Here is an 8051-nt window from a genome sequence, read left to right on the forward strand (position 1 = left end):
TGCTGATTTCCCTTGGCTCGGCTCAGCTCAACTGTATATAAACCATGCTCTCCAGGATTTGGCTTACTTTCTCTCAGTAATTAGGTTTCACAGGAAGGTTTTTCTTTATTTTTGGGAAACTTTTCCTCATAACCAATATAGTTTATTTCATGTGCTTTTCCTCTTGCTCTTTTCCCAAAGGACACAGGATAGTTCACTACCCTTTTTGTGAGAATGTTACATGGTAAATTCCTACTAAGGAAACCACAGCTCACAGCATATTGTTCCTTTAATAGGAAGCAATCATCCTTCATCTTATGTTTGAATTCTGCAATGAATTTATCTCACTCATTAATCCAGTGCAAGCCACCTTCTTTCTGTCTCTGTCTCATTGTAACCTGCTGAACAAAGGTGACTTTCTCAAGGATGCTTTAAATAACCCATTCTCCAGGACTTTCTTTAGGCTTTACTAAACTCATCTTTTCCAGATGGTATCATAATTTCCTACCCTTCCATCTTCAGAATGAAATGTAAGAACACTTAATAAGTAACTTGGGACAGATCATGAACTTCCACAAATACATTCAAGCAGTGCTTTCATTGCTAGACTGCTACTCCACATCTGGAGAGGGGAATGTGAGGGGCTTACATGACGATATTTGGGGGCAGGGGGAGGCAGGCTACAGAGATGGCTTCTGCAAGAACCTGCTAGAAGCTTCTCCCATGTGTGACAGGGTTGATGTCAGCTGACTCCAGGACAGACCCACCACTGCCCAAGGCTGAGACCATCAGTGACAGTGGCAGCACTATTGGGGTAACAGAGTTAAGATGGGGGAAAAAGTTACTTCACAGGAGTAGGTTGTAGCTGGAAAACAGAGAAGGGAGAATATGTGAGAGGAACAACTCTTCAGACTGCCAGGTCAGTGCAGAAGAAGGCGGAGGAGGTGCTCCAGAGCTGAGATTCCCCTGCAGCCTGTGGTGCAGACATGATAAGGCCGCTGTGTCCTTGCAACCCATGGAGATCCATGGTGGAGCAGAAATCCACCCTGCGCAGGACCCCACACCAGAGCAGGTGGATGCCTGAAGGAGACTGTGACCCCCCCCGGGAAGCCTGTGCAGGAGCAGCCTCTTGGCAGAACTGGTGGAAACATGAAGAGAAGTCCACACTGGAGCAGGTTTTCTGGCAGGACTTATGACACTGAGGGACATATTGTCAGGTGCCTTTCCCACTACACACCTGATCTGGGCTGCACAAATGGAGGGGTTGTTTATACTTGTTGTAAGTATTTTTTTTTAAATGTGTGCTTGGGAATTTAATCTGATTTTGGAAATGGAAAAGCATTATTGTTTCTGTTTTGTAATTTTTGGGATTATCTAATTACTATTGGAAAACAGCTAAAGAATAAACAAAGCAGCCTGTTATTCTCTTGTTTGCTTTACAAATAGATGCTCTGCTTTGTAATTACTCCTTTAAAACTAAATGCTTAGGTACAAAATATATGACTTAGGAAAACTTTAAGGTCATCATGGCAAATATTTGACAGTACCTGTAGAACTAAAGCACAGATACCACTATTTATTTTATTGTTTATAAACAGTGAAGTTTTGGTCAGTGGAGCTAGAAGACTTTTTATTTTAATATTAGACAGGAGCAGAAACTGCAAGAAATGTGGGCCCTGTACACACATAGGAACATCCTTGACCAAGCATTTGTTGGTTGTCATCAAACTATTTTTTGATTGTATATATTAAAGTCAACACATGTTTAAATCTATATGCATACATGATGCATTTATATCCAAGTCTTTTTGCAACTGTGTGTTTCTTTGTCAAGATTTGCAAGTCATCTACAAAGAGCTTAGCTTATAAAAACAATTGAAACTTCCAGCGGTGAATTAAAATAGCAGGAATTTTTGTTTGTTTTCCTTAATCTCAAATTGGTGTGAGGTGTAGAGTTGCTGCTTGTGTCAGTGTAATAACAGTGACTGCCAAGTTACGTTTTCAAAAGCAAATAGATTGAAGTAGTCAGGATTTTCAGGATCATCTACAGTTAAAAAAACCTCCAAGTTAGGTAGCTTACAGGGAAGCCATTATTAGCAAATCCCACAGACACCCTGCTGTCAGAGCTCCATACATGGCACAGAAGCAAATACATTCTCTCACTACAGTTTGGATTTATTAACCTGGAAATTCAGAGCTCCACAACATGAAACTCCTGTTGTGTCTGCAGCCAGATTTTTCACCTGTGATTCCTCTTCTCCCGGTCCACAACCTACACAAAATTACTGCCACATCTCTTCTTCCAGGGGGACTAACTTGCCAGCTGCTGGTAGCCAGCTGTGAAACAACCAGTTTTTTACAGTGGACAGCCCCCAAACTATCAAAAGGAACTAAGAAGATGGAAAAATTCAAGCTCTCACTGAATTACAAGTCTTACTATCACCAACCGCCAATTTACATTGGGATGGGGGAGAGAAGAAGGGGTTTAGTAAAGGAAACAAATTACATTTAGCAAATGAGATAGGGGGCAGTTTTTTCCTTCAGATAATCTTTTCTTTCTGAGTATCTGCATACATGCTTTTAGAGTATATTTTTAATGTAGGGATAATTTATCCTCTATAGGCAGTCAGAATAAATGAGTTGGCAGAGTTTGCTCAGGCCTCCTCGTCCCCAGTAAGTGTATGCATGGTGCTGTAATACTATTCTGGGTCTGCAGTCTGAAGTTACAATTTCCATTCTGCCACCCTACCAGCAAAATGGGGCCTCTCATTTATCTACATCAGATCATGGTTTGCAATTGATAGATCAACTTCAAATAAAATGTAGGCAATTCACCTTATAACACAAATGTTTCTTGTATTGAGCACCTGCCTTCGTTATGGTGCATTCTGTAGCAGCTGCCTGTAAAATTACATTGTATAGAAAAAGAGACTTATAAGCCATCAAAGTGGACTGAGTTCAATCCTTTAAAAAGATGATGAGAGCACGAAACCTGGTCATTTTCAATAGCTGAATTACAATACCTTTCAGGTATTACACTTGCCCCTGCACACCCTTTTTCATTTCTTCATTGTTATGTTCACACTTTCTGCTTCACTAAGGTCTATTCTTCTCCTAGCTTAGTGTTAGAAAGCCAGAACTGCCACCATTACCTCTGTCACCACCACCACCACCACCAAAAGATGGGATAATTTGACAGCAAATGCTGCCGTATCAAGTACATGCAATTTAGTATCCTGAAGTGAACAGAAAGTGTATTCTCCATCTATCTCATGTATAGTACCTTACAGTGTATGGATAGTTTCAACATTCAGACCAAATGGCTTTCTTCTAGTCACCAGGAACACAAAGACTGATGCTTTTTAACAAATGTTTTCCCTCTAAATGTGAACATGAAATGTCTTGTATTCCAAAAATACACACGTTTGCATTTGAGGTTATATTAAGCACTGATCAGAGCAGGTCAACAAATTTCACATTTCTGACTTTTACTTCAGTGATCTTGTAAATCAGTGTAAATATTTTTAAATCTTTGCACACAGCTATTGCAAAACCTATGGGGAACACATGTCATGGCAAAAGTAGCAGTTTGTGGTGCTGGGAGAATGAGATCCTGTTGCCAACTAAGAGCTTCTAAAGGGCACAGGAGAAACATTTTGTTCAGACATGTCTGTGCTCTCCTGCATGAGCATGAGTAGCTGTCAGGTTAATGCTGCCAAAACCTTTGGGATAAGAGTCCTGAGGCCAGAGGTGGCTGTGTCGCACTGCCATCACCCAGCCCAGCGCCCTCCTCCACATTCATAGAGACCAAGTCACTATTTCCACAGAGACTGGCAGCCACTGCAATTCCTTGCTACATCCTCTTTGAGAGCACCTAGATCTTTATCTGTTTCTCAGAGGGAGTGTAAGCCCAGCTGATGCTATGAGTATTCAGAATTTCCCTTTAGCTGTTGTCAGTCCCTTTCTCAAGCAATGAAGGAAGACATCCTCAGGCTCTCTCCCATGAGATAGTGGCCAGCCAGGAAGCCAGTGTAAAAAGCTTAGAGTTTACCATTACACCTAACTATCAAATGCTAAGTGCTTAATGGAACTGCAAGGGAAAAAGTATTTTAACCGTGAATAACTAACCCCACATTTAATCATCCCTGCGTAAATCTGCAGGATCCCTTCTGAGTCTGACAGGACAGCCCTAGAATTACCTCATTTAGAAGAGCCCCACATAAGAAATGGGGTGCATGCTCAGGAGGACAGAATCTCTATCTAAAGGTTAAGGTATACAAAAAGATTTCAGGAGCTTGAGGAAGAAAATTAGTGTGTGAACATGAAAACCTGAGGAAGGAATGATGAAATTAATTACCAGACTAAAGGAAAAATGAAGAAGCATGAAGAAAAACAATTAGTAGTTGAAAAAGCTCTTGAGTCCAGTAACCTTGGAGAAAGCATTGAGCTAGTGGTTGCTGCCACTTTAGGCAATTATTGGATATCATATAAACCTTTTTTTCAAACAAAGACAGGATTGTTTATGTTTTAGGAAGCAGCCATCAATAGTGAAATTAAATATCTGAATGAATGCAGGAGCATGTTCTAATAAAACATGAAGGAAGTAATCAGGGAAGATTATCTGTCTTAGTGCAATATTTAGCAGTGATAAAAAAGAAACTTGTTGCCAATGTACTTTCCTTTTTGCAAGCTGATCCTATATAGTATAATATTAAATGGCAGAGACTCATGAAGAGTTTAAATGCTTCTCTGCAGGACAGAGCTGAAGACACGCACAAAACTGAGATTTATATTAGATTACTAAAATGGTCACTCTTAATGCCAAACCAGGGTATCCTGGGATTGGCAATAACTTCCCATGATTGCTCAGAGTAGCCTGTAGTCATGCAGCTGACTTCAATTGGAGTCTGATGAGTTGCAGAGAAGCAAGGCTTTGTACCCAGGACTAAAGGAAAGCATCGCTTGACTAGCCCAGGACAGAAATTCAGCACCTGCTTGCAACCCACTGATCTTTTTTCCCCTGTCCCCAGGGGAAAAAAGGAATTGTGGCAGGGCCCACCGACAAAATGTTGCCTCTGTCTGGAGGTCCCTGGTACAAATTCCCATGCAGAGAGCTTAAAAAGGAGGTCGCTGCTTGCAATTGCAACCTTACGCTGTACCCTGGATACAAATAACACCCAGCGACTGAGTACAGCCTGGCCCGCTACTGTAGCTCAGCAGATGGAGGAACTGCTAAGCTTAGCTTGCAGGATTGAGAAATGATTTTTTCTTTTATGAGCAAAACCATGTGCAGATGAACTGAGGATCACCAACAGATCATAGAAATAAAATCTATTACTTAGCAATTTTTTAGGTCAACATACTACATGCCACTCTCTTCTCTCATCTCTTTTCTGCTTATTTTATTCCAGTAACTTGTTTGCTTGCTTTTCTGCTGCACTCCAGAACTTAATTTTAGCAACTGGAGTTGGTGGGCCTTGCTCAGAAAGCCTCCCAAATTTACTATTGCTCATCTTTAATGAGACAGCTTAAGAGAGATAGTACAATATATTTGCTTATAATTTCACATGGTTTTCCTGTGCTTTTGTTGTAAGTGGGATTTGTATCAAAAACCCAAAAATAAACCATAGAAGCTTGTGTCAAAGCTTTACTGTGAAGCTTTGATGCAAACATCTGCTTCTCAATACATTCTTCCTGAAATCTAAGAAGGGCATTTTAACAGTTTCAGATATTGCACACTTTGTACTTAAATTCTAATGACTTTGCACACCCAAGTTGCTACCGTGAGGTGGTAACCATTGTAGTTACCATCTCCACGCCTCTAGGCCCATTAGATATAGATCTGTTAGAACCTCTAGGCAGGGCCCTAAATCCCTGAAATACCAACAGAACAACTTTTCTGATATGACACCTTCAGACTAAATCTTGATATTTACCTCAATGGTTAATATAATTATTACAGTGATCTGCATGAGTGAATTTTTCATTTGCATGAAGAAAGCTGTCTGTGTGTCTATTTGTTTTTTTGTTTTAAATTAACATTTTCCCAAAGTTGACCAGAACATTAAAATTGCTTATCACGGGCCAAATTTCTGTATTAAAGAAAAAAAGACTAAGTACAGCTAGAGAGAGCTTTGTGTGTACTGGATAGATACCCACAGAGGGAGCAAAAGATGTATTTATTTGGTAATCTTAAAAGTACAGAGCAGGTTGCCTTCTGAGTGTAGCCATTACAATTTATGATTTCTGCCATACTATATATTGATTTCTCTATCTTAAGAATCAGCACCTTTCCCTGTTGAATTGGATTCTAATTATTCACTCCATAGTTACATTGATTTTAACAGTCTTCTGGACAATTTTGGACCAGGCTGGTTTCAAATTACGCAAGATGAATTCGTCATGACTATTGATATACAAACTTTCCTTCTCCAGCAACTTGAAAAAGAAACAAACTGCTTTCTCTCCCTTCTGCACAGGCCAAACTTGTGTCACGCTCACTTGTACTGTAGCAGTCAGCTGGCTTTAGCCTGTATCTCATGAAAACTCTGGGGAAAAAAGGTAGAAAAGAAGAGTTAATTTTGTTTGTCTGAACCCAATAACGAGTATGTCTATAGTGGATGGTGATTAAATTAACTGTACTTTTCATATATTTCATCAAAGACCAGAAAATCTTCTACCTGCAGGTTACATCCAGTTGCAGCTTGGTTGTTATGGGCCCACCTTTACTCCCTGGAGTCATGAGGCATGGATGATGGGCACTCAGGTGCCTGTTTCAGCCACCTGGGATTGTCCCAAACTTCTCTCCTTGCTCCCAGCATCCCTCCCTCAGTGAAGTGTACCCCTGCCTGGCTGATGCACATACAGGAATGGGCATTTGCATAAATCAATACTCCAGTCTGACTATTTTGTAATTAAGTTTAAGGAATCCTTTGTGGCCTCATGGTTTTATTTCCACTTACCTTGGGCAATGACTCCCTACTCTTTTGAGTTATTGCTATATAAAGGAATATCCAATATTCAGTCAGGTTGAAAGCTACTGATTATATTAATCAGCTTTAATAGGATATGTTATTAGATCTTGAATTATCTATAGATAAAATATATGATCAATGGCAGCCTTTAAATATTTCCAAGTCAATATTTCCAGAGATTTATTCATTCAGAAGGGCCTAGAAGTGTTTTACAATTGAAGGTTTAGATTCTACTTGCCAGCTTTATTTAGCCTTCACTTTCTTTCTTCTAAGTTCATTAATTTGGATCCCGAAGTTGTGATGCCAAAAATTGTTGAAGCAGTAGGATATAGAATAATGGAATAATTTAAGTTGGAAAAAACCTTTAAAATCATCAAGTCAAACAGTTAACCCACCACTGCTAAGTCCACCATTAAACCATATCCTAAGCACCTTATAAATAAGACTTCTAAATACCTTCAGAGATCTCAGTTCCTTAACAATCTGTTCCAGTGCTTGGTAAATCTTCCATTGAAAAATTTTTCCTAATATCTAATCTAAAACTTTCTTGATGTGACTGGAGGCCATTTCCTCTTGTCCTACTTCTTGTTACTTGGGAGAAGAGCCTACCCCCACTTAACTACAACCTTCTTTCTGGTAGTTGTAGAGAGCAGCAAGATCTTCCCTCATCCTCTTTTTCTCCACACTACACAACCCAGCTCCCTCAGCCACTCCTTTTAAGGCTGGGGTTCCAGACCCTTCACCAGTTCCCTTGACCTTCTCTGGATATCCTCCAGCCCCTCAATGTCTTTCTTGTAAAGAGGATTGAACAAAATTCAACAAGTGGTCTCACCAGTGCTGAATACAGGGGGACAATCACTGCCCTGGTCCTGCTGGACACATTATTTCTGATACAAGCCAGTGCATTTCTTGGCCAAAACAACACTGGCTCAAGTTCAGATGGATGTTGATCAGCACCCCCATGACTTTTTACTTCAGACAATTTTCCAGCCACTCTTCCCCCAGCCTGCAGCTCTGCATGGGGTTGCTGTGACCCAACTGTAGGACCCAACATTTTGCCTTTTCAACCTCATACAGTTGGCCCCAGCCCATCAATCC

This window comes from Geospiza fortis, unplaced genomic scaffold (assembly GCF_000277835.1).
Source record: "Geospiza fortis unplaced genomic scaffold, GeoFor_1.0 scaffold53, whole genome shotgun sequence".
Classification (NCBI taxonomy): Eukaryota; Metazoa; Chordata; class Aves; order Passeriformes; family Thraupidae; genus Geospiza; species Geospiza fortis.